Here is a 14,326-nt window from a genome sequence, read left to right as displayed (position 1 = left end):
AATTTTTGATATGTAATTGTTTTTTTTTAAATTGTAGGTGGAAAATTGAATTTAGTTACACACATTCGCCAACACATGCTGTAAGAATTATAAGGGATTCTCTAGATCGTATGAATAATAATGAGATGTTATATAATTTTAATATTTAATATTGATTAAATGAAGATTATTTTGTTTTGATTAGATGAATTTCTAATTTGAACATTTTTATTTTTTACAGTTTAATTAGATCGTTTACCAGAAGAATGACATAGATGTGAAGACGATTATTGATTCATACGACAACAAAATATGACGATGTGTTTGTCCCCTTATATGCTTTGACATTGTGGATATGCATTGTACTAATCGGATGATGCGACAATTTCGAAGACGACAATCAATTCCAGGGACTTCCGTCGACAATGATGATATGGATAATATAACTAGAATAGGACATCGAAACACCGATTGGAGAAACTATCATAGAAATTCAATTGAGTTGTGGAATAATAGGCTGAGATATGTTGCTAAAGGGGTGCGACACGGGCGATCGATGCAAACTGACGAAGACTACTTCCAATGGTATAATCGAATAACTATACACACCATATCACCTGCAGTTACTGCCGTTGGTTTTCAACCATATCCATACAATACTTTTGTCGAACAATTTAATGTTCAACAAAATTTCAGTACGCCTTCTCCTTTTTCGCATCAATCATCATTCAGGTGGGGAGGTGACATGGTTAGGCAACCAAGTGAGTTTGCAGGAACCTCAACTACTCAACCTGGTTTTTTCAGTGATTCAGGGTTTGCTGACTTTCGTTCGTTTGGTCAGCCGGATTTTCAGACTCCGTATTGGTCGAACACACACAGTTTTACGAATTTGCTTAATGTTGGTCCTCAGCATCTTGTGCATGACACTCCACCACAGAGGAATGTTATTTCACCTATTACTTTTCCAGGTTACTCAAATGAGGAAAATCCTGAAGATGTAGGATTGCGTAGAGGGACGAGAAGACGCAATCCACCTGATTGTGGGAAAGGGGGCCATTTGTATCATTTTAATTATGACGATGATTCTTCTATTTAATTGTAACTATATAATTTCTATTGTTTTACCCTTTGCATTGTTGCATCGTACAAATTGTATTATTTCTACAGTGTAGTGATCATAAGCGAAAGATAAGCCGAAATCAAACTTATAAACAAACACATCCAAAAAATGTTTTAAAATGTAAACATCTCAACACAAGAAAATACACAAGCGAAAGATAAGATGGAAAAAAACAGCAGTGACATCTCTGTCCTCAAATTTGTTGTTCTTCGTTTCGTGCTCATCTGCGAAAAGTCAATTAAAATTAAAGAACACGAAACTTTAGTACATGCAATTTCTCCACTGTACAGTAATAAACAAAGAAAAGCATTGGAGGACATACCTCATTCAGCTAGCATCAGGAATCGTTGATCACGGCTCATTTTCGTCATCTTCTGGTGGTGGCACTCCCGATGCATCCCCTTACTGCTGATAGTCATACTGAAAATGGAACGGGGGAATGAACGGCGGAGGTGGAGGGATGGTCCCTGGGTCAACACCCCCGTGGACTAGCAATGTGCGCATCATGGACTCGACATAGGTGAAATGTTCATTGACGTTCGAGTTGACTTGCTCCTGATGAGCCATGAAGGCAAGAGTCTTGTAGGACCGAGTTCTTACCGCTTTACCAAAAACTATAGCTAGTGGTAACGGTGCAACTCAAATCTTTTAAATCGCACAGCAGCTCAAGTACCACGGTTTGATCGCTCCACTAAGTAGGGACAATTAATGCACCCAACTGTAGTATCCCGATGCCTAATTTGAGTTAATTATTGGATTAATTATATTTCGGTGAGATCGGAAGGACCGAACCGGGTTCGGATCGTCCGAAAAGGGTTCGGATCGTCCGAAGACAGGTGGCTGGACACGTGGAAGACATGCAGAGTTCGGATCGTCCGATCAGGGTTCGGATCGTCCGAAGACAGGTGTCTGGACACGTGGAAGACATGCAGGGTTCGGATCGTCCGATAAGGGTTCGGAAGGTCCGAAGGGTACAGGGTTCGGATCGTCCGAAGAGGATCGGATCGTCCGATCGTTGTCTATAAATAGAGGCGCGAGGCTTCACTTTTTACTCGCCAATTCCGAGTGTTCCAGAGCGTTTTAGTCGTTTCTGATGGGTTTCTAGTCTTTTCCCGAGGTTTAGGCACTAGCGGGGAGCTACTGGTTTTGTAGCGGAGCTGTGCTCTAGTTGGGAGCTAGCGGCATCAGTGGGCTGACTACGGACGCAGGCTTGATTCTAGGGCTGATTGCTAGGATCTACTGATTTGAGGTACGAAAGTACTATCCGAGATAGCAGGATTGAGTATGCTTTACTATGTGTTGCATGTTTATATGTTGCATTATTATCTGTCATATGATGCATGGTTTATTATGCGGCATTTGCATAATCATGTTGAGCCTGACTATTTTTGAGATAGCCTGTTGAGAGGGTGCTCAGCCCTCGTTTGTTGTGGATGGTTGGACCCCGTTGGCCGACGGTGGTCAGGTCACCGGTATATCCACTGGTTTATTTTGGTATGGTAGCCACCTCCTGGTGCGACGGCGCAGAGTGCTACATACCTTGACGTCATTTACCTGAGCAGTATTTCGATATACCCAGATCCTGGTATCCAGTACATTTTGCATACATGCATGTCATAGTCTTGTATACTCATGCTTTCGGTGCTGAGCGTTTTATGCTCACGTCCTCGGTTTATCTCTGTTTTGGACACCCTATTCGATGGGGCAGGTCTCAGGTTGGACGGTCCAGGAGGGAGTGGACAGGGAGCTGGCAGAGGTTGACTTGTAGTTATTGGTATTTGTTATTGGAATTTAGTTCGATCTGGTTGTTTAAGTATTTTGTACTTACAGATTCGATTGGGTTGTATTACTGTTTTTCCGCTGTTTTACCTGATTCAGTTTTAATGTTAATTTTGCATGCTTAAGTTCTGATTAGTAGGTGATTCTGGAACGGGTCACTACACCAACAATCTCCCTCCCAATAATTGCACTCCTTGCAATCAATGGGAATCGAACCCGTGACCTTGGCTCTGATACAATTTGTAGGACCGACTGCTTACCGCTTTACCAAAAACTATAGCTAGTGGTGATGGTGCAACTCAAATCTTTTAATCCGCATAGCAGCTCAAGCACCACGGTTCGATCGCTCTACTAAGCAGAGAAAATTATTGCACCCAACAAGTCTCATCCAGTTTGTTGTTTTGGGACCTCCTACGGGGCTGTGGGCGACGTGGGGCTGCGGTGCTCGATCCACCTGTATCTCCCTCATGAGTGGGGGAGTCTAATTGTCGTTTCATGTACTTCCGCTGCAGGTCCTCTCCACAGATGAGCTTCATTGGTTGCAGCCACTCCTCATCATCACGGAACACAACCCCTGCCCTCGCACACAACTCTGATATGATAGTGGGAAAGAAAAGCCCGATGTGTCTATTATGCACACTCATCATGATTTGAGAATTGATGAGCTTTCCCACATCGATGTTGTAACTCTCAGATAACACATATAGCACCACTGCCCGCTCCTTTTGTACTTCACTCTTGTGTGAGACCGACATCATTCTCCTTACCAAAAACAAATACCAAAGGGCAATATCAGCCGTCAGATATTTCTCGTCAAAACAACTCGGTGACCCCTACTTGTTTCCATATCGCCCCTGGATGATACAAGGTGTCTATTATCACAGCGTAATCCGGGGCAGCAACCAATGTCACGCCTCGAGCCTCGCGCCTGCACCCGCACCTGCGCGACAGCACAATGGGCCCCTATAGCAACTACTTTGTATTCGTCCTCGCTTTACGAAAATGATTAACCCAAGTTGCTATAGAAGTCCATTGTAAGCTATTATAAACTCATTTTAAATTTTTAATTTTTTAGATGTGGGACAAGGGTATCACAATCACCCCTCCTTCAGAACACGACGTCCTCGTCGCGACCTGACCACTCGATCCACCAGCGCCGAGAATCTAGAGGTGTCTCCCATGAACGTAGCACTTTGCCCCGCATAGCACTTATTTCCCGGTGTTCCTTGCTGGTGACCGGCTCTGATACCATTCTATCACGCCCCGAGCCCGCGCTCACGCCTGCGCGACTGCACAATGGGCCCCTATAGCAACTACTTTGTATTCGTCATCGCTTTACGAAAATGATTAATCCAAGTTGCTATAGAAGTCCATTGTAAGCTATTATAAACTCATTTTAAATCTTTAATTTTCAGATGTGGGACAACGGTATCACAACCAAAGACTGGAAGGAAGAAACATAGACCTCAGGCGTTTCTAAAAATGCATTGATTGTACCCGAATTAAACGACACAAGTCTACCCCGAACAAAGGCCTTGTCATTCGTCCTCTCACCCGCATTTGCATAAAATTCTCGCACCACCGATACAACCGCCGCGTTAGGTGGAGCTCCAAATTTTTCCCATCCTCGTATCTCCAACCCCCCTAGAGGCCCTACGTATCGATCCTCCCTTTGCCTACGAAATCCCCGTTCGGTAATCGGGTTTCTATGAATTTTTGCATGTTCATACCGAGCCCGAGCCGTCTCACTCATAAATCTAGTTCTATCAAAGGAAAAAGAAGAGGAAGAGCAAGGATTACCTTTCGCATTCTTGGGAGCCATGGTGATAGGAGCTGGAGGTGGTGAAGTGTGTTGGAGAAGATGACTGGAGAATTAGAGTAGAGGAAGAGGAATTTTGAGTAAGGGATTTTAGATGAGAGGATTTGAGAAAGTGGATTTTTGAATTAGGGATTTTAGAGAAGGGGAAGGGGAATTTGGGTTTAGAATGAGAGAAGGGGGAGGGGCGAACCTTATAGGCTCGCGCACCCGAGCAGTAAAAGATTACCACATGAACAATCACTCGTTGAAAACTTGACGACCAGCATATGTTGGCCACAACTTTGTCTTCCTACAGTTGCAACTGAAGCAGTTTGGTCACGTACATCGTATTTGGCAACATGATGTTCACTAGATTTTCTCGCCCATTTCTCATACTTCCTACATGCATAATCTGACACAGCTTGTAATATCCCAACTTTTTATCATTTTATTGTTTATGATGTTATTCATGAGTTATTATTGTGCGGTATGGTAATGGATATTTCACATGGTAAGGGTGGTTTATAATGGTATAGATAGTTGTTACGGTTGTGAAGGTTTAATGGTGGGATTTGGATTGATGGTTTTGTTGGTTAAGTTGATATGGTTGGTTATTGCTTGTTGTGATGGTGTTTATAGATGATTTGATCATGTATTTGAATGGTAATGAATGGGTAGAATAGAAAGTTGATCTTGAGCCAAATAGGAAAGAAAGTGCAGAAACGGTATGAAAAATGTGGCAGTAGTTGTGGTTTTTAGCATAATGTTTTGTATATTGATCCAATTGATTTGAGGCTACTTTCATTATAAAGATAAGATATAAGGCTATAACTTTCATGTTTTGAGTTTTGTTCAAGTCATTAGGGAAACGTGCCAAAAGTGGCCCGAAATGTGTCGTGTGTATTGTTGTTCCTGCACTGACACATGTTGGGAGAATGAGCATAACGTTTTACACAAATCTTCAAATGACATGAGGCCAATTGGAGATGCAAGAAAAGACATAGAACTAAAACTTTTATGTTGACCACTTTTGTAATGCCCGGTTACTCGTACAAATGATAATAATGCGTTTATGTCGTTTATTATGTAGTTATTTAGCTCATTAGATTTCACGTGATGATTGAAGTATCAATATTGGGATTGAATATGATTTTTATATTGTCTATGGTGTATCAAGAATGAATATGTGTTAAAATAGTGATATTAAGAGGTGTAGGTAGAAGTAATGTAATGAAAGTTGGTATAGGACTGCAGGAAATGAGACGAAATTGTGGTAGTTGTTACGGGTTTTAGCATAATGATTTGAATATTGATCCAAATTGTGTGAGGCCTTAACCATTAGAAAGATAATGTTTAATGATACAACTTTCACGTTTTGGATTTTGTTCAAATCATTAGGGAAGACGAGCCAAAAGTGGCCCGAAGTGTGTCGTGTGTTTCGTTGTTCCTGCACTGACACATGTTGGGAGAATGAGCATAACTTTTTACTCATACCTCCAAATGACCTGAAATTTGGGGAGATTCAAGAAAACACATAGGGCGACAACTGTCATGTTGACCACTTTTGCTAATTCGGAAGTTAAAAATGAGTTTTGTGGCAGAATGTAGCGCGCATATGTGCCAGAATTCGCGCATGTGAGCCGGGAGGGCAGAACATGCCGCGCATATGCGCCCAGAATGACGCGCATATGCGCCCGTCACTGTATAAAAAGAAAAGCATCGAATTTCTTAGCATCTATATCAGTTCACCTATCTTCTTCCATAGCAAGACTCGAGAGAAAACCTAGGAATCTTCCTCCAAGTGACCTTGTTCTTCCTTTCCTTCATCAATTGAAGTTATAATTTAGTTCTCCATCCCAAGGGCATCTTAGAGTTGTTAAGTTTTCATCTTTTTAATGGTTGTTATACATGTATAAGACCATATAGATACAGTGATTGGATTTTTGATATATTTGACAGTATAGGAGCGAGATACATCGTCTCAAACAAGTATTCGTACGCTTGGACAGTAAGTTGGCATGTTCTTGAAGTAATACATGAGTAATATTATGATTTCAAACACTTCCCATTGATTATTGCTATATGTACATTGTTAGTATCTTATTGATGAAAACATAGCACCATATTCCATTGGTATGTATTAAATATGTAAGAAACTCATGAATATTGATGAGAGGTGCTATGTAATGAACATGAACATGAACATTGAAAGAAAAAAGACTGATTTTACATGATATAGAGCTTGTTGACATCATGGGTGGTTTTAAGTCCACCAAAGCTATTGGCCAATATATGTTCATGGGACATGGGGTTGCCAAAGGTTGCCCCCTGACGTCCAACACAATAGTAGCTATATAATAAAGCAAGCACGGTAGTACAGGTCAACTAATGAGGCTCAAGTACAAAAAATGAACATGAATATATGCTATGACATGGTTTAAAGATTCATTGTTGTCACGACTTGATATGTAGTTCTTTTGACGCATATTGATACGTACAAGTGCCAACTTATTGAGTTTTATAAACTCACGTAGCTCATGTATTACAGGATCAGGTAGTGAAGAGACGTAGGATGCCGGTTTGCCAATGGATGCTAGTGACGTGCCCTACCTCGACAAGAACCGGGACTTATTATTGTGTAGCTTCCGCATATGTATTGTAGTAAATTTTATAGGAGGGTTTGAAATAAGTTCCATGTGATGGATGATGATACAAAGTATGTTTGTATATGAGAATACGTTTATAAGTGTGTATGAATAGTATTGCTTGAGTTTTTGGTGTATACAAAATATAGGGACATCATGCCAAAATTTTTATAAACCGTCAAAGTGATGCCTCTTGTTTGATTTGCTTCATAATATAGTTATATCATTCAAACCTTATTTTGATTATGGTAATTATGCTAAGTATATGGTAAGGGTGTGACATTTTTATGGTATCAGAGCCCACGGTTCTTCGACAGGAAAGACACTTCACTTCATCTACACATGGGGAACTCGGCAAGTAAGTATCTTTGTATCTCATAGTTTATGCTAAGTTATGTGTCTATGTATTCTACATGTAGGATAAGATAAGCGACGATGCCACCGAAACGTAAAGTACAGGAAGGAGAGTCATCTAAGGGCAAGGCCCCAGCAGTCGAAGGTGAGGGCAGTACACAGCGACCTGTAGATGACTTCGCTCAATTACTCCAACAACAAGCAAAAGTCCATGGTGAACAAATACAACAACTACTGGAGATGCAACGGACTACTCATGAACAGGCACAAGCACAAGCCATAGTACACAGACATGTGCCTATTCAGACGGACGTATATGATCGTTTTCGACGTCTGAATCCTCCTGAATTCATGGGAAGCACTGATCCAGCAGTAGCAGAAGAGTGGATTAATGAAAGCGGACCGGTTACGGTGGCCGGAAGCGCAACGGAAGCAAAAATTCGAATTTTTGAGGCATAAATTTCGGCCACCCCAATTTAAATCTTGTGTAATATTTACAAAATCAAAAACATACATAGGATGTTTAGAAGTTTTACCTATCAACTTTAAAAAGTTGATGTTGGCTCCAACTTTGTTGTCAAACAACAAAGCTCTTCAAGGCATGAAGATCTACAAGCTCCTCCTCCAAATCCTTGAAAAATTTCCTTCAAATTAGGCCCACCACCAACTAGGTAGATCCCCTCACAATTTGCACTAGAAAAATGTGAGGATTTTTTCAAAGAGAAGTGTGTGTTCTTAAACAATTCAAGAACACAAAAATGGAGAAAAACTTGAGAGAAAAATTGATGAGTTTCGGCCATAGCATGTAGAATGAGGGAGGAGAATCTAGTCTTGGGGTTGCAAAAAGTTGATACAAAAAGTTGCATGCCAACCATTATTTTAATCAAAAGTATTCCCCAACTCTTCACCTCCCATGCATGCATATAATATAGTTTTTAATCAAATTAAAAACTTTGGACTAAATTTAATTATCTCAAACATATTTGAGACTAATTAAACATTACTTGAATTTACCCAAGTCCCACTAGTTAAATAATTATTTTAATTGAGCTCTACAAGACTCAATATTATTTAATTAATCCAACACTTGAATTAATTTAATCATTTGGGCTCTACAAGGCCCACTAGTGTTTGATTAATTCAACACTTGAATTAATTTAATTTAGTCCATTATAATGTTTATGAAAATCACAATTTTCAAATACATTATTCTCTTGGCCAAATTTTGATTTAGGAACACTTCCATAAATCAAAATTTACATTTCTCTCATAGAAGTCAAACTTCTATTTTTCTTTGCACTTATAAACTCATTTATAAGTCGTTCAACACATTGAACTATTTTCTCCTTTATAGAAGTCATACTTCTAATTTTCCTTACGCTTATAAACTCCTTTATAAGCCGTTCAACACATTGAACTATTTTTACTTCTCATCGGGATTTACAAAGCTAGTACTTGTGTGGCCCTCAATGGTTCATTGATACAACTAGCCGTGGGTTCACATCTCCATGTGATTCGGACTGAACATGTCCTTATTCGAGCATACCCCAATTGCTCCATTCTTACTTATCAACTCCTTGATAGTAAGAACGTCAGAACTCAAGTCTGATAGTACCCAACCAATCACGTTAAACGCCTAGCAGCATCGCTTACGTGATTCCCTAGGTATCACATGATAGTGCCTGCAAGAACCATTCAATTATGGTTAGCGTACAGTACGGTCCCTTCAACTCATATATCCCGATCGATTCGACAACCATTGGTTTATCGAGAGTTGTCAATGAATCGATACTATGTGTCATGTCGTAGTTGCATCGATGGTGCAATCTATGAAACACCTTTCATAATTACAACCATACTCTGGCCAGAGATTTCGATCTACATACACATGATAACACATAGGATATCCATACCCGAAGGTAAGCGGTGAATCCCCGACTACAATGCATCGACTCCTATGTGTTTCGACAGAACACCCAACCTTGCCACCTGATGACCCCATGAGAGTCGGTAAACAAGTCAAAGTGTAATTCTAGCACATAGAGTCTCAATGTTGTCCCGGGTCATAAGGACTAATTCTGTACAACCATAAACCAGGACTTTTCCACTCGATAAGTGAGAACCACTTGGAAAGTCCTTTTATGGAGGGTTGTTCAGTGCACTCTACCAGGAGCACCTATCTGCATGTTCGGACATCACAATGTCCCCTACCAATGAAACATGGTACTCACATCGCAGATACTAGTCTCTAACTCGAGCGGCCTATATCCTTCTTAGTGGCGGCTGAATCGACTAGGAACCGTTTAGAATATACAGTATTACAAATATGAGTTTCATGATACTCATCATATGAGCATCTCATATTCTTTCTACTATTTGTATATTCAAGGGCTTTATCTATGCAGCTAGCATGGGTATACAGATAAAGATTTGCCAAAGTAATAATTTCAAATATTATTAAAATAAAGACTGCTTATACATAGAGTTTCATTGTGAACACTCGGCCAACACTTGGCTCGACGGGCACCTACTCTAACAATCTCCCACTTGCACTAGAGCCAACTACCCATATGCTTAAAACCCATTGATTCGCGATGCTTGTCGAATAATGGTCCAGGTAAAGGCTTAGCTAGTGGATCAACAACATAATCTACGGAGCCGACTTTGTCAATAGACACTACTCTTCATTCCACAATCTCTCCGAGGATGTGGTACTTTCTCAGTACTAGTTTGGATTTCTGATGAGATCTTGGCTCCTTTGCTTGAGCTATAGCTCTCGTGTTGTCACACAACACCGGGATAGGAGCAATTCCATTAGGAATGACGTCCAACTCTTGGACGAAATTCCTTATCCAAACAGCCTCTCTTGCTGCATCTGATGCAGCAATGTATTCGGCCTCTGTGCTGGAATCCGTATTATTGTCTTACTTGGAACTCTTCCAAGAGACAGCAGCACCGTTGAGCATGAATACAAAACTAGAGGTTGACTTCGAGTTATCGATATCGCTTTGGAAGCTAGAGTCGGTATAGCCTTCCAATTTCAGTTCTCTACCCCCATAGACCAAGAACAACTTATTGATCCTTCTCAACAACTTGAGGATGTCTTTCACAGCTTTCTAGTTGTGGAAGACCGGGGTTCGATTGATATCTTTTCACTACACATAGTGAAAACGCCACGTCAGGACGTGTAGATATCATCCCATACATGATGTTACCAATTGCCGAAGCATACGGAATGCGTGTCATCGTCACTATCTCTGCATCAGTCTCAGGAGACAGACTTGGATAGGGACACGCCATGACACATTGGTAGATGTCCTCTCAAGGACGCATCCATCGAGAACCGCTTCACGATGGTATCATGTATGTGGACTGGGTAAGACCAAGCCATCTTTTCGATCTATCTCTATAGATCTGTATCCCAATACAAAAGATGCTTCTCCCAAGTCCTGCATCGAGAACTTACTCGTTAACCATATCTTAGTTGATTGCAACATTCCTACATCATTCCCAATGAGTAGAATGTCATCAACATAAAGCACCAGGAATGTCACAACACTCCCACTGACCTTCTTATACACACAGGGTTCCTCATGATTCTTAGTAAATCAAACTCTTTGATTGTATTATCGAATCTGAGGTTCCAACTCCTTGATGCCTGCTTTAGATCATAAATAGATCTCTGAAGTTTACATACCATATGCTCACTTCCGATAGATGTAAACCCTTCAGGTTGAGACATGTAAATCACTTTCTTAAAATCCCCATTAAGAAAGACTGTCTTAACATCCATCTGCCATATCTCATAGTCATACCATGCAGCTATGGCTAGCAAAATCCTTATGGACTTGAACATTATGACTGGGAAAAGGTTTCCTCAGAGTCAACTCCTTGTCTTTGAGTACATCCTTTTGCCACCAATCGCGCCTTGAAAGTCAATACCTTCCCATCCACCCCAAGTCCCTATGGGAACAGTTCCCACAGGTGGATCCACAAGATCCTACACTTGGTTCGAATGCATGGAATTCATCTCAGATTCCATTGCTTCAAGCCACTTGGATGAATCGGCATCCGATAACGCTTCCTTGAAGGTCCTTGGATCACATCCATGGTTAGGCTCATCATGGCCCTCTTCAAGAAGCTGACCATACCTCATAGGTGGTCTCGAGAGTCTCTCGGATCTTTTAGGAGCTTGTATCTCCTCTCTTGGCTCATCGGGTGTGGGTTCCATAATTGTGGGTTTCTCTCGAACCTCTTCGAGTTCTATCATCTCCCTTTTTCTATCCAATAGAAAATCCTTTTCCCAAAAAGGTTGCATTCCTAGAAACAAACACTTTTGTTTCTTGGGGATGATAGAAATGATATCCAACTTAATTCCTTGGATATCCCACAAAGTAACATAAAATGGATCAACAATCCAATTTATCTCCCACTACCTGCTTCACATAAGCAGGGCTCCCCATATTCTAAGATAAGAATATTTGGGAGGCTTACCCATCCATATCTCATATGGTATCTGCCTTTGAATGGACATTTAGTAGAATATCTTTTACTTTTAAGGTATAGAGATCGTTTTTCAAGTTCTCAAGTACCAATTAAACATTCATTCTTGTAAATGTTGCAAACACCTTTGCTAAATAAACAAGAATATCCATTTTTATCACAATAGAAATGGAAACAATGTTTTACACCAAACAGGTACAAACAAAACATCTCTTAAAATTAACTTAAAGTCATTGTTCAACAATAAGTAAACATCCTTAATAGCCTTGGCAGCAACTCTTGCTCCATTGCCCATCCTCAAGAAGGTCACACCTTCCTTAGGCTTCCTACTTCTTCCCATCACCTGTAACCCATTACAGAGATGTGAGTCACAACCGGTATCTAATACCCAAGAAGTAGAGTTAATTAAAATGTTTACTTAAATTTAGAGCATACCGTTTCCAGAACACTTCTGGGCAAGATATTCTTTGCAATTACGCCTCCAATGTCCAGGCTTCTTGCAGTGATGACATACATCATTAGTCTTGTCAGCCTTAACTGGTCTGGCTGCCTCAACAGGGTTCGGAGATTGCCTCAACAAGGGCACGTTCTTCTCGGGACGTTGGAAAGAACTCTTCTTTCCCTTCCCATGTGGATCAATCTTCGTACCAGATGAAGAACCCACATAAAGAACCAACTTCTCTTTCTTGATGGTGGATTCAAACGTAACAAGCATGTTCACCAACTCCTCAAGGGTCGGTTCCATCTTGTTCATGTTGAAATTCACCACAAAAGGATCAAATGAGCTAGGCAGTGATAACAGCAACACGTCGGTGGTCAACTCCGAAGGCAAGATCAGATCCATGCCAACGAGCTTGTCCACGAGCCCGATCACCTTTAGGCCATGCTCATGGACCGAGGTCCCATCTCGCATGCGCAAAGTGATCAGCTCCTTGACGGTAGCATGCCTAAGAGGACGCGTTTGCTCTCCAAAGAGCTCTTTGAGATGCAAATGAATGTCAGCAGCACTCTTTGCACCCTCAAAACGCCTCTGTAGCTCATCGTTCATAGAAGTCAGCATATAACACCTGGCTATCAAGTCATGGTCACACCATTCCTTGTAAGCCTGCAATTCCTCAGGATTGCAGTCAGTCGGAGCCTCAACAGGGGCGACTGAGTTAGTGTATATGTTACCCTTTCCGAATTTAAGACTATTTTCAAATTTCTTAGCCAAGTGAGGTAATTAGGTCCAGTTAATATGTTTTTGTCGAGTATTACGGATATTGGATTGCGAAGCGATGACATTGTCAATTTGTACTGAAAAGTAAAAACAGATAAATGTTGATGACTATTTTAAAATATTTAGTAAGATAAGAAGTTTGGACTTTTACTTCATAAATATTGGCTCCCACTGTTTTAACATCTTTCACTACCCTCTAGTGAAAGCGGGAAACTCCTTTCCTCAGTAGGTACGTAAGGTCCAATTAGCGAATTATGATCCCGAATAATATCAGCCAATCACAATTCCTAAAAGGTAGTTTCCAATTGCATCACAATGCAACCCTTAACGTAAACTTTTGTCTCACGTTTGATTAGGACCCAATAATATGACGTCGTTCATCTTTACGTGTCAAGCCTAACCCATCGATATTGAACCTTAATGGACGGTCGCCATGAGTTCCCTCAATAATATGAGCCGAAATCATGGGAGTTCCACGTAGTTCACATCACCATGTCAATGGATGTCACAGCTTTCCGGCACCCACGGCCCCCCCAATAATATGAGCCGAGCCCCGAGTACGGGTAGCGTTCATCATGCACCCATTGTCGATGGAAGACAAGGAAATTATAAACAAATTTATAATTCCCCTTTTCGGGCTTGATATTAATTTTGAATCTTATTCAAAATGAGGGTTTTTAATTTTGAAAGGTCTCATCATTAATTTTATTTTAAAAAGCTCGCCATGTTTGATCGTATGTTTGCCGGATTCATGCAACTTTGTTATTATAATAATAATAACGCACATACTCATTATTTATAACATATCATGCATATATCATAAATAGAAAACAATACAAGGATGATCAATCGCCCCAAAACTAATGGCCCGTGTGAGCCAAACACGGGCCTAGGTCCAATCCTAGGGTAAATGCACGGGATGCAATGCA

This window comes from Primulina eburnea, chromosome 7, assembly GCF_022965805.1.
Source record: "Primulina eburnea isolate SZY01 chromosome 7, ASM2296580v1, whole genome shotgun sequence".
NCBI classification, from domain to species: domain Eukaryota; kingdom Viridiplantae; phylum Streptophyta; class Magnoliopsida; order Lamiales; family Gesneriaceae; genus Primulina; species Primulina eburnea.
This window is presented reverse-complemented; position numbering follows the sequence as displayed.